The sequence below is a fragment of the Equus caballus genome, chromosome 6, assembly GCF_041296265.1.
Source record: "Equus caballus isolate H_3958 breed thoroughbred chromosome 6, TB-T2T, whole genome shotgun sequence".
Taxonomy (NCBI): domain Eukaryota; kingdom Metazoa; phylum Chordata; class Mammalia; order Perissodactyla; family Equidae; genus Equus; species Equus caballus.
In genome coordinates this window covers 83,762,645-83,779,751 of record NC_091689.1, presented here as the reverse complement: position 1 = coordinate 83,779,751, position 17,107 = coordinate 83,762,645, and the positions used below count along the sequence as shown (strand labels likewise).

Genomic DNA, 17,107 nt, shown 5'->3' with positions numbered 1-17,107 from the left:
TAATTAGGATTATTCGTGACTGCCCGCTCACTTGATACAGAGATTCCGGAAAGTACTACATAATATTTTGTAATGAGTTTAGCTTGTTAATTCCATTTGACTCAAATAAATATAGTCAGGTGTCACTTAACAATGGGGATATGTTCTGAGAGATGTGTCATTACACAATTTCGTTGTAGTGCGAACATCATAGAGTGTGCTTACACAAACCTAGATGGTATAGCCTACTCACACCTAGGCTGTATGGTACTAATCTTATGGGCCCACTGTCGTATACGTGGTCTGTTTTGACTGAAACGTCATTATGCAGCATCACTGTATGAGAAGTTCACACCCCTTCAGGGGGAATAAGGGAGTTATACAGCAGAACAAACTGAGGGGGCTGGGCAGAGCAGAGTGTCACTGAGGAAAGCCAGTCTAGAATTCAAACTCTGCCACAAATAATCCAGAAAGCTGATAAATATTCTGCCAATAGCCCCAGATACCCCCAGAGTCACCATCTCTCTGAGGCTAGGTTAGAGGAGGCTGGATGGTACCCTGTTCTCTCACAGGTGTCCCCATTCCTAAATTGACTAAGGACCTTCTCTTCACTGGACTCATAGCTCCTATGATATGCCAGGTATTGCTCCCAGAATGGCCAAAAAGGTCCCTGTCTTCGGTCAAAAGAGTCTCTCAGCCATCCCCCTGTTATTACTGAGCAAAGCATATCCACAGTCTCCTTCAGAGGCTACCAGAGTTTTCCACTCCTGAGAGTCAGTACATCTTAAATGTTCCTCATGCTGCTTCAAACAAAACAGCATCACGAAGGATACAAAGCCTTCCATCTAAAGATCGCAAAACGACGGTTGTGCAATAGAGCACAGTGGCGGGGAAAAGCTAGGCTTTAGAGTCAGGTAGATGAAATTCCTTGAACAAGGAACTTCACCCCTCTAAGCTTCCATCTCTCATCTGTAAAATGAGAATAATATCACCTATTCCATGGAATTCTTGTAGAATTGAATAAGATGGAGTAGGTAGAGTGTCTATTTATTTTATAGTTGTACATATTGTGAAATGATATGGATGGTGTCTTAACATAAGTGCTTGATAAATAGTTGCTGCCATTATCATCATCATCATTATGATCCCGGGTCTACTCAGAATTAGGCAAATGGACAAATCAAAACAGAGAACCACTCGCCAAAAAAGCCCATGTTTTTGTGGCCATCCAACTTCCGAATTTGAGCTAATTATCAATGAAGTGAGGCCAGAAGGCTGGGGTCATGTCCAAAGAACAAGATGGACCAAAGAAGGTAACCTCGCTGCAGCTGAGAGAGAGCTGGAGTCCAGTCATAGCCTCGGTCTGTACCATCTTCTTAAGGATCAACAATTACGTTAGAAGCCCACAAAACAAAGTCTGAATTGAGAGATTGAGAAGAAAGAATGGGTGAAGGAATATTGCTTTATAGGACCAAACAGTCACTTTACATTGACCCCTTAATCTAACCACATTTAATTTAAGTCTCTGTCACGAGCACCTCAGCCCTATCTGTTAGAGAGGATGGGTCAGGAGGCAGCTGCCCTTTGGGCCACGGGTCAGTGCCTATCAGGTTCTTCCTGATGTCTGACCGCCATGCCTCTTGCTGTGCCCGAAGTCCACTCCCTCACAGATGTTGTCCCTAAAACATATCTTCCCATCTCCTCAACACTGGAATCATAGATGAAGAAGGTTGAGAGGGAAAAAAAGAAATAGAAATGAGAAAGAAAGAACGCAAGAAGAACTGACCAGGCAGCGGGGGGAGAGGAGTTGAGAGGACAGGAGGTAGTGAGCGGAGGGCTTGCAGGCGGAGAACCAGAGGACTGATGATCCAAGAGTGGAATGAATGAAATGCACAGCCATTCCCCCCAGCTCCACTAAGTGGTATAGAAAGAAACAGGCCTAGTGAGGAGGGGAAAGAGGAAGAGGAGAGAGGAAGAGGAGGTAGGCAGACAGATTTTCTGTCAGAAAAGGAAATGAGTTTAGGTCTAGGGGCGAAATTCCCACGACGCATGCTGCTTCGCTGTTGCAGAGCCTCTTCCAGAAGAGACTCAGGACTTGAAGATGGTCCCCTGACTGAGACCATGTGGAATGGAGGATGAGGGAAGTTATTAGCAATCCGGTTCTTTGGAAAGTAGCTGAGAAAAGGATAAAGTACGAAAGGAAAGCAGTTAATGCAGACCATGATTGTGACCGAAGTCTCCCCTTCTCTCTCATCCCCTAATCCAGTGAACCCAGAAAGGATAACTGGACCCTCTCTCTTCCTCTACCTCCCATCCTCTCCTCCTCCCTCTACCATCTTTTGAACAAAGCTCCTTGGGAAAACCTGCCCATATTCATCCGCATTAATATCAGCCCTGGCACCAGGATTTGCCCCGGCCTGTCCAGAGCTACATGCCCTATCCTGTCTGCCTAAGAAGGAAGCAATACGGCTGCTGCCCACTGCAATAGACTCCGGAAAGGACCTCCAGCTAGGAGCTGGAATATTAGCACATCTCAGAGATTGTTAACTCTGTCCCCTACATAAGCCTGGGCTCCCTGGGTTCAGGAGTCAGCTTAACCATTCCCCTGCCTCCACGTATGTTCTTGCCTCACTCTTCCTTTTCCTCTCCCAAGCAGTGTTATTCCTATTCCACTTCATTTACCCTGCACCCATAGCTTAAAGTCCCTTGCCAGATCTAAATCCAACTTCAGCTCATCTCAGGTTTTGGCCCTAGCGCAGATGGAAGAAGAAGTATGACTACTCCTGCATGCCTCCTGCTTCAGGCACAGCAGGTGGCCCAGCTTGGACAAGAACTTGGCTGTCTGACTTCAAAGGCTATGTAGAGACCACTGCTCTAAAGCACCTGTCCATCTCTGATGACCGGAGGTCTGTCTTGCACGTGCCCTTAAACAGCTAAAAGGAAGGATAGTTCTTCCTCCTCCAACAAGTGTCTCTTCAAAACAGAGCAATATGAGTCCTCGAGGTACATTTCTGGACCATGGAGCAGAGAGGTAGGGTTCATCTTGAAGCAGAGGCACAGGCTTTATCCTTGTGCAAGATACACTTGCAGAGAAGCTAGTCCTGATAGGGTGGGAGAAAGCTGAAGAGACGTGAGGGCCATAGCTTCAATTAGAGAACTTACATTAACCTCAGTAAGATCCTCTCAACAAGATGAGGTGTCCCTCAGCATGACCAAGGAGGTCAAGCTCTTCGTGAGAAGGGGAACCTTTAGTCTTAGGCTAGCAACTGAAATGCATCATCCCAACAGGAAGCAGGGAGTCAGGAAAGGGTTATCGGGTGTAAAATCTCCAGGCACCAATCTCATATTCTTCTTATCCACTCCCAAACCTTTCCTAATGTGACCAGTCCTCTACAAGAGACGAACTCATGCTACCAACTTGTGCCAGGAGGAAGGAGAAGGAAAGTGGTCAAAGGCAGCCCCTGATAACGAAAGAACTACCCGAAGCCACTGGGATGTTGGCAGCCTATATGCTCCTCACAGCCTGGGATGTCTTCAACCCTGGATCAGGGACTCCAGGAATGACCAAGGTGGTCTCTAATGTCACTGAGAGGACATCTTCCCCTCTCCCCAAAAGCTCAAAGGTCCTGACTAGCTCTCCCAAGAAGTACAGAGCCCAGAACCCACTGAGACTGATGTGGGAGGTAAAAGGGAGTCTCTGTGACAGCAATTTGTCTCTCTCTGTCTAGCTCTGTCTCCATCTCTTCCCCAGCTTCTCACATCCTGGGCCATTATTTCAGAGGCCTCTACCTTGATCTGTCTCCAAGTCTCTAGCAAGATCAAAGCTCTTAACACCTGTTTTGCTTGCTGACTCCTAGGCTAGAGAAGAGGGGGCAGGGTCCATCCTGAGGCAAGGGGAGGGCCCTGACTTCCCCTTCCCAAGGCAAAGGTTGGAGGAAGGAAGGAACCAAACCTAAGGTTGGGTTGACAAAAACGCCCCCTGGTGGGAAGGCTGTTGTTCTAATTCTGTTACTGATTTTATTATTGCTGTTTTCAGGTTATAAATCATATTAACTCGTAATTATAGTAGGGTAAATATATGACAGTGACCAGAAATGCTTTTCCTAACATCCCTATCTAACGAAGATCCCATTATTCTTTATCATAAGACCATTTTATTTCCTTCAGGTATTTGTCACAATCTGTAATTATTTGAACATTTGTTTTCTTGCTTATTGTCTATTCCCCACTAGGAAAAGCTCTCTATTTGAATGAAAGAAAGAATGAATGATGAAGAAATAAGTTATATGGGAATAAATATACTGGTGGGATAAAAATTTCCTAATAATATGATCAATACCTGAAAGTATCATGTCCAGACTTTTATTAACAATAATATCCTTAATCAATATCCATAATGTCCCTACTTTTACATCTCTACCCACGACCTCTTTCCCTACAACTCATCACAGTTATTTAACAATTCTTTAGCTCTGTATTAAGCACTTTGGAGAGAATATAAAAATATACAGGGCACAGTCTCTCCACTCCAGAAGCTTACGGTTGAACAAGAGAGAAAGAAGATACACGATAACTACAACCGAAGACAGGGAACAGTAAGACAGCATATGATAAGACTGACACAGTCAGAGGAATATAGGAGTTCAAAGGAAATAGCTGGGTCATCCAGGATGGCTCGGGCAGGAGAGAGCATTTAAGCTGGACCATGATGATTGTGTAGGATTTCAGTAGATTGGGAGAAGGGAAGTAAAGGGAAAAACATACCTACTGGGAAGGATTTCTTGAGTTTGGGCATCATTTGATATTGAACTTCCGTTTATCATTAGAGACTGAAATGCAAGGATCAGTGATATTCAAGATAACACTGCAGAAGCTCGAGGCTTTGAATAGAGGAAACAGGGACCAGGACCCAAGTGCCAGCTCAGGTTCCGTTTATCCCCACTTCTCTTGTATCTAGTCTTATGTAACAGATATAAGGTTCAAATAGGAGAGGGTCCAGGACCTGCCCAGTAGTGTAATGGTTAAGTTCATGAGCCCCGCTGTGGCGGCCCAGCGTTCGCATGTTCGGATGCCAGGCAGAGACCTACATACCGCTCATCAAGCCACTGTGTGGCTGTGTCCCAAATACAAAACAGAGGAAGACTGGCACAGATGTTAGTTCAGGGCAAATCTTTCTCACCAAAAAGAGGAGGATTTGCAACAGATTTTAGCTCAGGGCCAATCTTCCTCACAAAAAAAACAAATAGGACACGGTCCCATTATGCTTCCATCTATGTCTCTCATCTCCTCTCTCCTCCCACTGAGTTCTTTATTAACAACGAAATGATTTCTTAATCTCATTACTGAGAAGAGGAGAAAGCACAGAAAAGCATATGCTACACAAATTAAGTTAGATAATTTGCATACCTGGGGAAAGGGAGACCCCCCCCTTCCTTCTCCATAGTCAATTTTCCTTCATCTTCTGACACCATATGTCAATAAATATCTATATTTCCTCCTTCCCTGGACAAGAGATGCTGTTAAATGTCAAATGCAAAGTAACGTTTGTCATAAAAATCCCTCATAAAAAAATCTCCCAACTACCAGCATTGGAAGGTGGAGAGGGGAGTTCCCATGCTGTGTTTGCCTCCTAATAATGTGCGGCTCATCCTGCCCCTTCTTCCAGGAGCATTTCAGACAACATTTTTTAAAAGTTTTCTAAAAAATTAAACAGAGACATTCAACTCCTCTCACCACCCTTGCTTCTGTGAAAGTTCATTCTGATTTTTTATGAAATCAGTTTCATAAATGATGAGTTTCTCACAATCTCAACTCTAGATTTCTTAATTAGTATAATTTTAAATTCTCTTTCTGGGATGGCTAAAGTACAAAGTCCACCTGGAGGCAAAGAAGTAAATGAAATGGCTTCTCTGAGCACCTTCCATCAGGGGTTCTAGGAGAGTGGAGGGAGCTACGCGGGTGGGGCACATCCAAGAGCAACTGTGTATGAGGCTAGAAAGTAAAACACAGGAGGGGATTGCCTTGCGGCTGCTGTTTCTCTTTCTCTGCAAACCTCCTCTGATTATAGCAGATTTATAGGGGCCCCAAAGCAGCCCAGCATCTTAGCCATAAACTTTCCAGAAAGAAAACTCATTGAAGTTCCCTTGAGAGGCGATGAAAAATAAATATCAGGGTTTGGTACAAACACATCAACCAGGGGCAGGGGTGGAAGGCAGCCAGTTCCCCACAGCTGGTTTAACTCCTTCAGGATGTACATGCGTGTGCATGCACACACACACACACGTACACACACACACGAGAAGTCCAACAAATATATTCATGTTTATAGACCTATTGAGATAAGCATGCCCCACTACTTGGCGCCTATTTCCAGTCAAATGCAAACACATATGCCCACATAGTATGCGTACACAAATGACTCTCAAAGAGTTGCTCTATGAATATAATATTCTCAGCCTCTTCCCCTTCCCGAGCTCCTGACTGCAGGGTGGAGCCCAGTGAAGGTGAATGAGGGAATGTCTGAGTATAAGCTTGCATGTGTCACTAAGTGTGTCTCTGACTACATTCTAAAGAACAAATAGAAATTGTTTTCTCATTATTCACCATTTGGAATTATTCGCTGTCTTTCAATCACTTCTAAATATGCCATCAACTTTCAAGGATCATCTGTCCTTGACTGAGCCACTGCTCTGTGCAGAGTCCAGCTCAGGAGTGAGCAGCACGACCTTTCCTCAGAGCTGATACAAATCCTAGCTCCACTCCTTACTTTGCACAAATTGCTTAACCTCTCTGAGCCTTAGTTTCATCGTCTGTAAAATGAGGATAAGTAATACTCACTTCATGGAACTATAGTATTAAATTAGAAGACTTTTATCCACGCTTAGAGCAAAGGACAGGGCGTATTTTCAACAAACGGTAGCTATTACTATCCTCATCACTTTTTAGGCATTGGAGATACAAAGAAGTAACAAATTAAAAAGATGTTCTTTTCCCTTAGGAGTTTTTAAAATGTCATTAATGAGACAAGATAAATACATGTAGAGTGAAAACAAATGGAAACCTAAAACTCTTATTTGAGCCCTAAAGTGCAACTTATTCTCCTAAACCCAAGTCCTGTTTTGAAATTTTTAGCAATGATTTCAGTGCTCTAACGAGATTTGGTTTTTCTTCCATCATTCATCGTCCCCCCACCTCACCACCTGTCATACCCCACACAGCCTCCCCAGCCTTTCATTTAAGGAGCTGACTAGAGAATCCTTGAGATAGAAAATATTTGAGACTTCGTTTCCCTGTTTCAGGGCAGGAGCCCTTCCGAGGCATCCAAACTCCACCAAACTGATACACCCATGTGTGCGGCCAGAGAGTCTTTGTCCTCCCATTTCTCCTCCCTCAGTCATCCCTCTAACCTCAGAAAATGTTTCCTCGTGTTCAGTCTCAACCTGTTTTCCTTAAATATTGACCTCTCCTTGTCACTCATTCTTGTTGGGGATGAAGTACATAAATCCTCAAAAGCTTCAGAGAAGTTCTCAGCCCAGAACTTTTTCCATTTTCGTAACTTTTTTCCATTGCTTATCACCCCAGGTCTCTGGAATTCTGTATCTCGTATATTTTATTTGTCATTAGCTGGCTAAAAATCATCAAAAGTTCCTTTAAAAAGCCTTAATTTGGTCCCTGCCAGGATATGACCCCTTATCCAGTCATCTGGTCTCTCCTTAAGCCTTTGAAAGATGAAGATATCCTAATTTCTATTACAGATAGTTAAGAACTCCTATTTCAATTTCTCCAACCCCCGTAGCCTCCTCAATTAGTATGATCAAATTGCCACCCATTTGGTTAAGAGACAGTACAACCCTAAGGCAGGGGCATGACTAATATGACCTCCCCAGTCCCTTTCAGTGCATCCATATGAAGTAGACAAAGCCAAATTGGCAGCAATCCCAATTCATGCAATGTTGCTCCAGGGGAGCCCCCAAGGACCAGGCAGACTCCGGCGTGGGAGCGGCAGACATTTACCTGAGGTGGGCAGAGTGCCAAGCCCTGGCATAGCGACTGGTGTTGGAGGCCTGGAGACAAGGAGGTAAGCCAGGGCTACACTTCTCCCTCTTCCCAAAATTCAATTCCCCAATCTAGGCCCCTCTTCTTGTGCCCCGAATTCCAAAGTTCTCAGATCCTTCTTCCATAGTGCTCCTCCAAGGCCAGACAGCTGTCATCAATCATCTAAGGCCAGTGCTTAGATGAAACCTGAAAAAAGCATACAAATCACTTGGGAGCTGGTTAAAAATGCAGATTCTGCTTCAATAGGTCTCAGTTGGAGCCTAAGACTCTGCATTGCTAACAAGCTCCCAGGTGATACCCATGCTACTGGTCCGTGGACCATACTTTGAAAAGCAAGGATTTATATGACTGGAGCAGTTTCTACAAGAGTCTCCCAAGAAAAGTCCATCTATCCATCTCCATCTGTCTATCTATCCTCCAAATGGCAATGAGAATCATCTCTCATACCTTCCTGTTCCGAAATCTCCCTCCAGGGCACAATACACAGTACAAACCTGGCTCATAAATCCCACTTCAAATGTGAGAAAACATATCCTCATAAGAGTCTCATTCTTCCACTATTCTAAAGGTCCAAATAGCCTAGAATTTCTGTCTCTTTTTTTTTTCCTGAGGAAGATTAGCCTTGAGCTAACATCTGTGACAATCTTCCTCTATTATATGTGTGGGTCACCACCACAGCAAGGCCAAGGAGTGGTGTAGGTCTGCACCCAGGATCCAAACCTGTGAACCCAGGCCACCAAAGCAGAGTGTGCTGAACTTAAGCACTAGACCACAGGGCCGGCCCCACTGTCCCATTTCTTTTCCAACTTGCCTATCCTTTTATTTCCCAAATTGCGCCATAGGCATCCTCCTCCAGGAAGCGTCTCTTGACCAAAATCTCTTTCTCAGTTTCCACTCATACCTGCTCCTTCCAAAGTAATGATGTCTCAATACCTGTCTAGTTACTGCTTCTTCCTATTTCAGTCCTATTTTGGGTGGGAGTTCTCTCTCCCCAAAGAATCTTAGGTGCTCTCATAAGGTTCTTACACCAGCCTCTCAAAAAGCATCTAAAGGTGTTGGCAAGTATATGGGTAACCCTGCCTCTAGTAGGTTTCACTGGTGTCACCTACTCCCTGTCTGGAAATATCAGAGATTGTGAAAGTAAGAGAGCCCCTTCCCATCCCTCCCTCCCAAGGCAGGCCCCATACATAAGTACAGTAGAAAAACACTGGCGCTTCTTCTATGCCAAAGCATAAAACTCTGATTGCTTCAGGAAAGATGCCTGTTGTGCCCACGCTGGAGCCAGTCTAGTCTTCAGAGATTCCCTGGAGTCAGGTAGAGTGGGTTGGGCCTTTTATCAATTTTGCTACTTCCTGCCCCTCCCCGAATTCCGTGGGAATAGATGGAGAGGTACAGAGGGAGGTCGTTTCAGGCATTCTCCGGCCCCAGGGGTGAATTATCCCTTGTCGCTCTTTGTATGAACAACACTGTTCTCACTGTTGGGTCTAGAGGAAGGAGAGAACCTAGTCCTTGCCCTGAACAAGATTCCACTATGATGGAATAGACAGGATAGTTACAATGACTTGGGCGTAGCGAAACAAAGACAAAGTTAGACGCAGCCAGGTACACTTCTAGACCCTGGAAGGACGGGGAGAAACGCTGTTTATCAAAGAGGTCTCCTGGAAGACAATCTTAAAGGAGTAAGAAAATGCTAGCCCAAAAGGAAGGAGAATCATTTGTACCAAAGAAATGAATAAGGCTCAATTCAATTAAACAAATATTTATTAAATGCTCATTATGTGCCTGGCACCCAGCTGGATGCTGTCAGGGAGTGAACAAGATACTCTCCTTAACTATGATCTACAATCTAGGGAATGAAATAAAGAAAATAAAGACACACAGAAAACTTTGAAATTTTATTTGTTTTATTTCAGTCTTATTGAGGTATAATTGACATATAAAATCGTAAGATATTTAAAGTGTACATCATGGTGATTTGATATATGCATTGTGAAAGGAATCCCATGATGTCCCCATTGTGAAAGGATTAACTTTGGTATTTGAATCTAGGTGTTTTATTAAAGGAAGGTAAGTGTCAGAAGGCAGCCTTTGTTTCCTTCTTTCATCTCTATGTCTTGATTATCAATTGGTTCCAAACATAGCAGGGAGGAAACAGGGTGTTATTTATAATACCCCTAACACTCCAACAATGGGTTATAGTGAAAAGTGGGCAGGATGCAGGTTCACATAGCTTGCAGGAGAGAGACATTTGAGAGAGTAAGAGGGCAGAAAAACCAGGGGAAACTTTTTTAACTAAGTGGAGCTTTAGAAATGATCAGTTCTCACCTTTCATGTTACAGATGAGGAAGCAAAGCATTGAAGGAACTGAGCAGCATGCTCAAGTTCACATTGCAAGTTAGTGGCAGAAACAAGACTAGAACCGAGGACACCTGACTCTCAGCTGTGCACTTTCTGAGCAGGTTACCAAAGCAGACAGTAGCAGAGAAACTTTGAAGTCCAAGAATACAGATATCACCAAGTAGAAGAACCAACCCCAAGGATTTTCACCTTGGGTAGTGGGTGCAAAGCCAAAGTTCCTTGTACTCGTAGGAAAGCCCTGGCTCCACTTCACCTGTGCACGTTGCCCCTTTACTCAGCCAAGGCTCAAGATACACAGTGTGCTCTGAACACTGCTTTGCTTTCCGTGCTTTTCCTAACGTTATTCTCTCTGCCTAGAATCTTTCCCGGCCCCTCACGTGTGGCAAAATCCTATCTGTCCCTGAAGAGAGCCAACACAGATGCCATTCCTCTACAAAGTTTTCTCCGATTTCACCAACCAACCCTCACCACCGTGCCAGCCAAAATGATCATCCCCCATTCTGAACTCCCGAGACACTTTCTTTGTGTATTTCTTATGGCCCTTCTCACTTTCTGCTGTTGTTGCAGCCATGCCTTACCTCTAGTATTGGAATAAAGCTCCTTAAGGGCAGGGGCCATATTTCATCTCATATGTGCTATCCCTCCATAATGGCTAGGACACACAGTAAATATTTACTGAACCCATTATTCAACCAACCAACCAAAGCTCAGAAGTTACACGTCACCTGTTGCAGCCCAAATATCATAGAAACTGACACCAAAGGATGTCATAGGAAAATCAACCCTGCATTCCCCCCGAAAGAGTGCCAAATACCTCCCAACATTCTGCTTTTTTACGCACCGCATGACATAATCCCATTTGGGTTCGTCCAACTCATGTAGCTTCATGTACTAATTAAGCTGTAAGACACAACAGGGCATGAATTTATTGTGTAATAATTCACACGTGGGATGTTTGCGCAGTGCTTGGGCGTGAGTTATGACACATTAATTCACGGCCTAGAGGGCCTCATTGCAATTACAGAACCATTTTTAAAATATCATCTGGGTTTAAAATACAAATATTGGTCCCCCCAGTCTTAAAACCCTTAGCCCCCAAATGCAGCCAGCCAAGGTCAGATGTCACTTTGGTCCCCATTTCCCTCATTCTGCATTATCCATTTAGCTCTGGTGGTGGCAGAGAACGTACAGTCCAACCCTTCACTTTACTCATGTAGGACACTGGGGTACTGTGAAAAGAGAGGAAGAGGGAGACAGGGGCAAGGACTGCAGAACTACCTGCAAGAGTGAGAACAACTTGCTGCTGGGTAAGGAAACACTGGAGAAATGGATGCAGCAGCCAACCGGGGGTCCATTACTAAGAAAGGGAAAGAGCCAGAAAGGACTTTTTATGAATTCTGACACTCAATAAACCTCACCCAAAGCAACCAAGCAAAATTCACTACAATTTTTATGTCCACAGTTAGGAGAGTGTGATGGGTAGGGAGAGAAGAAATAAGTCACCCGGCTCAGTAGCTCACAACCCAAACCAAGGCCTCCTGTCTCCTCTCTCCCCAGGGTTCTGGGAGAGAAGGCGAGCTCACTTCTACAGACAACTCTCCTCGCTGGCCACACCATGCTCTATAAACACCCTGCACCATCTGTGATGTCAACCACCGGCCGCCTGGAGAACATGCCCTGCTCTGTGAGTTTGTATTAAAACACTCACTTATAGCTCCCTATTAATTTTTCACGAGGAGTTATTTTTAACTCGCTCAAACCATTGTCTAAATACGCCAAATATATTTTCTTAATGAACGAGCCCAGCATGCGGTTCCTCCTTCCCCGACCCCCCTGCTGCTATTCAAATGGTCCCCTCCTCACGGGGAGCAGGGCTTCAGATGAACAATTCGCAGCCTCGCCCTGGAACGAGTAGTGGGGAACAGGGAAAGCAGCCACACACTCTTCTCTCCACTGAGGCTCTGGTTTTGAGAGCATTTCAGGAAATGTCAGAGGTTTTGAAAGACAGAAAGATGAAGTCCAAATTGAAGTCTTCTCTATAGATTATCAAAAGGAACCCTCGGGTTATCGGGTCAGGCCTTCCCTCTACGAGTCTGTCTAGACTCCTTTATTTGCCACTCACCAGTTCCAACACTATGATTTACCCACAAGCAGGCAAGATAGATAAGAAGTCAATTCTTAACTCGTGGAATCCCTCTACACTATAATTCTGATGGAGTTGTATGTCGTCCCCTCCCCCAACCGGCTTTACACCCTTCAGTGGCCCCCCACCGCCCTCAGCATAAAACCTAAACTCTTTTGCCAGGGCTTCCTTTCTTCATAATCTGACCCGTGATTAATCCTCTAGCCTCGCCTCCTTCCCAGTTCCTGCTCCAGCTGCGCAGTTCTGGACTCACCCTGTCTCCTTCCTCTAATGCTCTCTGGCCCCCTTCACTCAGCTAACTCCCACTTATCTTCAATACCCAGATCAGAAATTGCTTCCCCGGGAAGCCTTCCCTGACTCTTCCGCTGGATGGTGCCCTCTCTGTGCACTCTCGGAACACCTGTGCTCACCCCACTCACCACTTAGCATAACGTGTCAACATTCCAGTTCACTAGACTCACAGACTCGTGGGGGCCACAGTTCTCCTTTAGCAGTTCCTTGAACCTCAAGAATTGTGTCTTCTGTCCAGCCAACCTGAAGGGAGGCAATAATTAGGAGAGGAAGATAGCACAAAGAAGAAGTATAGTCTCTTTGCCTATGGATGCCGCATCTTGTTTCTGGAAGAGGCGGTACCAGGTACTACGGTGGTAAGAGCAAAAAACATTATATCAAAAATTCTGGATTGGAGCCCTGGCTCTTCCACTTGACTATATAAACTTAGATAATTTGCTTAATCTCTCTAAGCCTCAATTTCCTTATCCACAAAATGGGAACAATAATACTTACCTTACTGAATCAGTATGAGAATTAAATGAGAAGTTACCCACTATCGTGCATTGCTGGTGAGCATGTAGCTGAGGCCGCCATCCTGAAGCACAATCTTAGTGGAATTAAGTAAGCACACCCTCCGACCCAGCAATCCCACTCCTAGGTATACAGCCAAGGAAACTCCTGGGTGCTAAGGAGGCCCATATGAAGGCATTCATCACAGCGCTGCTGGTGGTAGTGAGAAGTTGGAGGCAACCCAAGCATCTATTACTAGAGGAATATATAAATAAAATGTGCTGTATGCACACAATGGAATATTACACAGCAGTCAGAAACAGTGAAGTAGATTTACGTATAGCAGCCTGGGAGAGCTTAGAAATATGCTAAGTGGGAGAAGAAGAGCAGGCTAAGGTGTATAGCACAAGGCCATTAATGTACATTTTTAAAAAGCCAAAATAACATTGTATGCTTTTCAAGGATATACATATGTCTGTTAAAAGTGTGCAGATCATGGGGCCAGCCCCCTGGCATAACAGTTAAGTTCATATGCTCCACTTCAGGGGCCTGGGGGTCACTGGTTCGGATCCCAGGCACAGACCTATGCACCGTTTAGCAAGCCATGCTGTGGCAGTGTCCCACAAATAAAGTAGAGGAAGATGGGCACGGATCTTAGCTCAGGGCCAGTCTTCCTCAGCAAAAACAGGAGGATTGGTGGCAGATGTTAGCTCAGGGCTAATCTTCCTCAAAAAAAAAAAAGGGGAAAAAGTAGACAGATCATTTCATTCCTCTGCTCAAAACCTCCCACTGGCTTCTCTTTTTTACTCAGAGTATAAGCCAAAGTCTGTATTTACAGTGGCCTACAAAGTCCTCCAGCATTTGCCACTGACCCAACCATTTTTCAGTCTTCTGCTTCTCTCTCTTCTCACTCATTTCACTCTAGCCGCTGGCCTCCTGACCATTCTGGTCCCTAACATACCAGGCAAGATCCAACCTCAGGATCTTTGTACTTGCTGTCCCTTATGCCTGGACATTCCTGGCCAGATATTCACGTGATTGTTCCCTTACCTGCATTTGGTGAAATAGCACCTTTTTTAGGAAGGCCATCCTTAACTGCCCCATATAAAGCTCCAATCCACTCCCAACCACCCACAACACCCTTATCCCCCTGCTCTGCTTTTTTTCCATAGCATTTATCACTATTTAAGGTACTATATGTTTTACCTATTTATTTGTTCATGGTTTATTTGTTCACTAGAATGTAAGCTCCATGAAGGCAGGAATTTTTTCTTGCTTTGTTCCTGGCCGCACTCCCAGCCCCTATAACTGTGCCTGACACATAGTCGGCACTCCACATTTGTTGAACGGATGAATACATCTAAATAGACATATACAGCATGGGTTGGGAGAGCTTTTATTAAATGCACTAAAGTGAGTGCCTCCAATAAGGAGGGGTAATGAGAATAGAGATGAAGGATGAAAGAGAAAAAGAGAATGAATTGAAAAGGGGCCTTACATGAACCGATGATGCTAACTTGCCATGAATTGAGGGAGATGACCGGCTCAATTCAGTGCACTTGAGGTTCAGCAAACGAACTGCATGAGATAATGCAGTGAAAGTCTGATAGATGGCAGATGCTCAATAGATTTGAACTGAAGAGGAATCAGAATCCTGTAATTGTCAGGACATGGAGCGTGCAAAAAAGCTTTTAGACTCCGAAGGAATTTCACGGGCACACCCAGAACAACATGAGACAGAGAGGGAAAATTAGTTTCAGCTGAGCATCAGGGCTAGCTCTAAGTGCTGGTGGGATGGGGAAGAAAGTAGGAGATGGGGGAATCAGTCCGGATGGGTTAGGAAAGCCTTCCTAGAAGTGGGGCAAAGCTTGTGAAATAGGGTTGGGGAGCTGGAGGGTCAAGAAAGGCAGAAAAAGCCAAACAAGGCCAAAAAGGCAGAGCAGCCAGAAAGAAGGGGAAGAAAAGGAAAAATGGGGCGCTCCTCCTGTTAGTTCCCCCTGAACCTATTTCCCTTTTCCCAATTGCTCTTTCTCCTTCCATCTCCTTCAACTGCCTTTGGAGGCTCCTGGAACTGTCACTAAGTACGCTTCTACCCCGTTTCTCTGTCTTGGGAACCGTCCTCAGCCACTTACCTCTCAACAAAGAGTAGAACAGTGGATCTTAACATTTTTTGAATCACAGACCCCTCTGAGGCTGCTCACCTCAGGAAAATGTCACACACGCCTCTGAAGTCCATCCATGGACGCTGAGCAACAATCCCAGGTGAGGAAGCTGTGAACGGCAGGGTCGGAGATGGGCAGTGCTTTTGAGCATTCCTGTTTCCTTCAACTTTGTTATGCAGGGTGGTCCTTGGGCCCTTCCTGCTTTCACTGAAGATGAGTGAAAGTGGACCTACAGGCGAAGTATGGAGATACCAGGGAAGCCACCTGAAGAACAAAACATATGGAATTAATAATCACATTTTGTGACTCAGACAGAAGCAGACAGAATACTTACAGAAGGAAAAGCAAACATATGATTGGGAATCCTGAGAAAGCCAACTTGCAATCTAGCCTGTAACAATAAAGAGAAACATCTTCCTCAATGCAATGTTCAGAAACACCCTTTCCCTGTGCAATAATCTGCAATTATTCCAATAGTTTATACTCAGTCCAGACTCTTTGACCCAGCTGTTAGAGCCCCTCCCTAATTCTACCTTCCCCTACCCTTAAGCCTGTCACCTCGTTCCTGACTCAGCTCCTCACCTCCCCACTTACCCTCCACAGGGGGAGCCTTTGGCCTGTGTAAGTTACTTGCCCTGCCAGGGATGCCCTCCTCACCCCTTCCTGTCCAGTCTTGACCCTCCAGCTCTCCAACCCTATTCCACAAGCGCTGCCCCACTTCTAGGAAGGCTTTCCTAACCCATCCGGACTGATTCCCCCATCTCCTACCTTCCTCCCCATCCCACCAGCACTTAGAGCTAGCCCTGATGCTCAGCTGAAACTAATTTTCCCTCTCTGTCTGGTGTAGTCCTGGGTGTGCCCCTGAAATTCCTTCGGAGTCTAAAAGCTTCCAGAGGGCAGGGCCAGGATCCATGTGCCTCCTCCTTCTGAATTCGACACTCCCGCCCCCAACCCTCACTACCCAGGACAAGCATCTGCTCATAATTGTACCCAAAAGAGGCATTTGGGACAGAGAAAATGAATACATACATGTATTGATTGGCTACTATATCTTAAGATTCCTAGAAGTAGGAAATTTTTTTTGGAAAGAGAGAAAGGGCCAGACAGAGGTAGAAACAGGATACTAGAACATGCACAATCACCTATTTCAAGAGCATTTCCTGAGGACATTTCCTAACAAGGGCCCTGGGTCTGTGAATCTCAGTTGAATTAGGAAACAGTCTCTCCCAAAGGAGGCGCTTGGTGCAGGGGAGGTGCTTAAAGAAACGCAGAGAGAGGCCAGGGAACATGCAGCCAGCTTGTACGAATTCCACAATGCCCCCGGTTCCCTCCTTCCCTCCCGCCTCCTCCCTGTGTTTTTGTCAGTCTCTGAGCTCATTCCAAACTCCAAAACAAAAGTTCCATCCCAAGTAGCCAAGAAGAACTCACGTCAAATCCAACAATCCACCCACTAAATTGCAGGCTGTCTTGCTTTTCCAGCCAACCCCACCCACTCTCCTTCATCCTGGAGGTCACTGTGTTCACTGCTCTGCCTCTAAGAAGGGCACTGCCCTCACTCTGGACCTTTCCTTTTCGAAACATCTTTCCAAGGAAGTAAGTTCTACTGGTTCCCTTGGTTGTTTGCTAA

At 45.1% G+C, this 17,107-nt stretch overlaps 2 long non-coding RNA genes across 4 annotated transcripts in view; both read right to left on the bottom strand.

Annotated features, from left to right (window-relative positions):
* Positions 1 to 16,343, bottom strand: part of LOC138924687 (uncharacterized) — a 45,171-nt gene extending 28,828 nt beyond the window's left edge. Inside the window, exons 1-4 of one of the 3 annotated variants that reach the window (XR_011439762.1) lie at positions 16,075 to 16,343; positions 15,815 to 15,871; positions 15,520 to 15,744; positions 12,955 to 13,069 (exon numbers count right to left, since the gene is read on the bottom strand). This is a non-coding gene — a long non-coding RNA (uncharacterized lncRNA). The remainder of the gene's footprint in view (positions 1 to 12,954; positions 13,070 to 15,519; positions 15,745 to 15,814; positions 15,872 to 16,074) is intronic. The other 2 variants (XR_011439763.1, XR_011439764.1) reach the window with 2 other exon arrangements.
* LOC138924688 (uncharacterized) lies at positions 9,921 to 12,690 on the bottom strand. The gene is made up of 2 exons (XR_011439765.1): positions 11,671 to 12,690; positions 9,921 to 11,292 (listed from the first exon to the last, which is right to left on the bottom strand). It is a non-coding gene; the product is annotated as an uncharacterized lncRNA (long non-coding RNA).
* Positions 16,344 to 17,107: the final 764 nt, after the last annotated feature.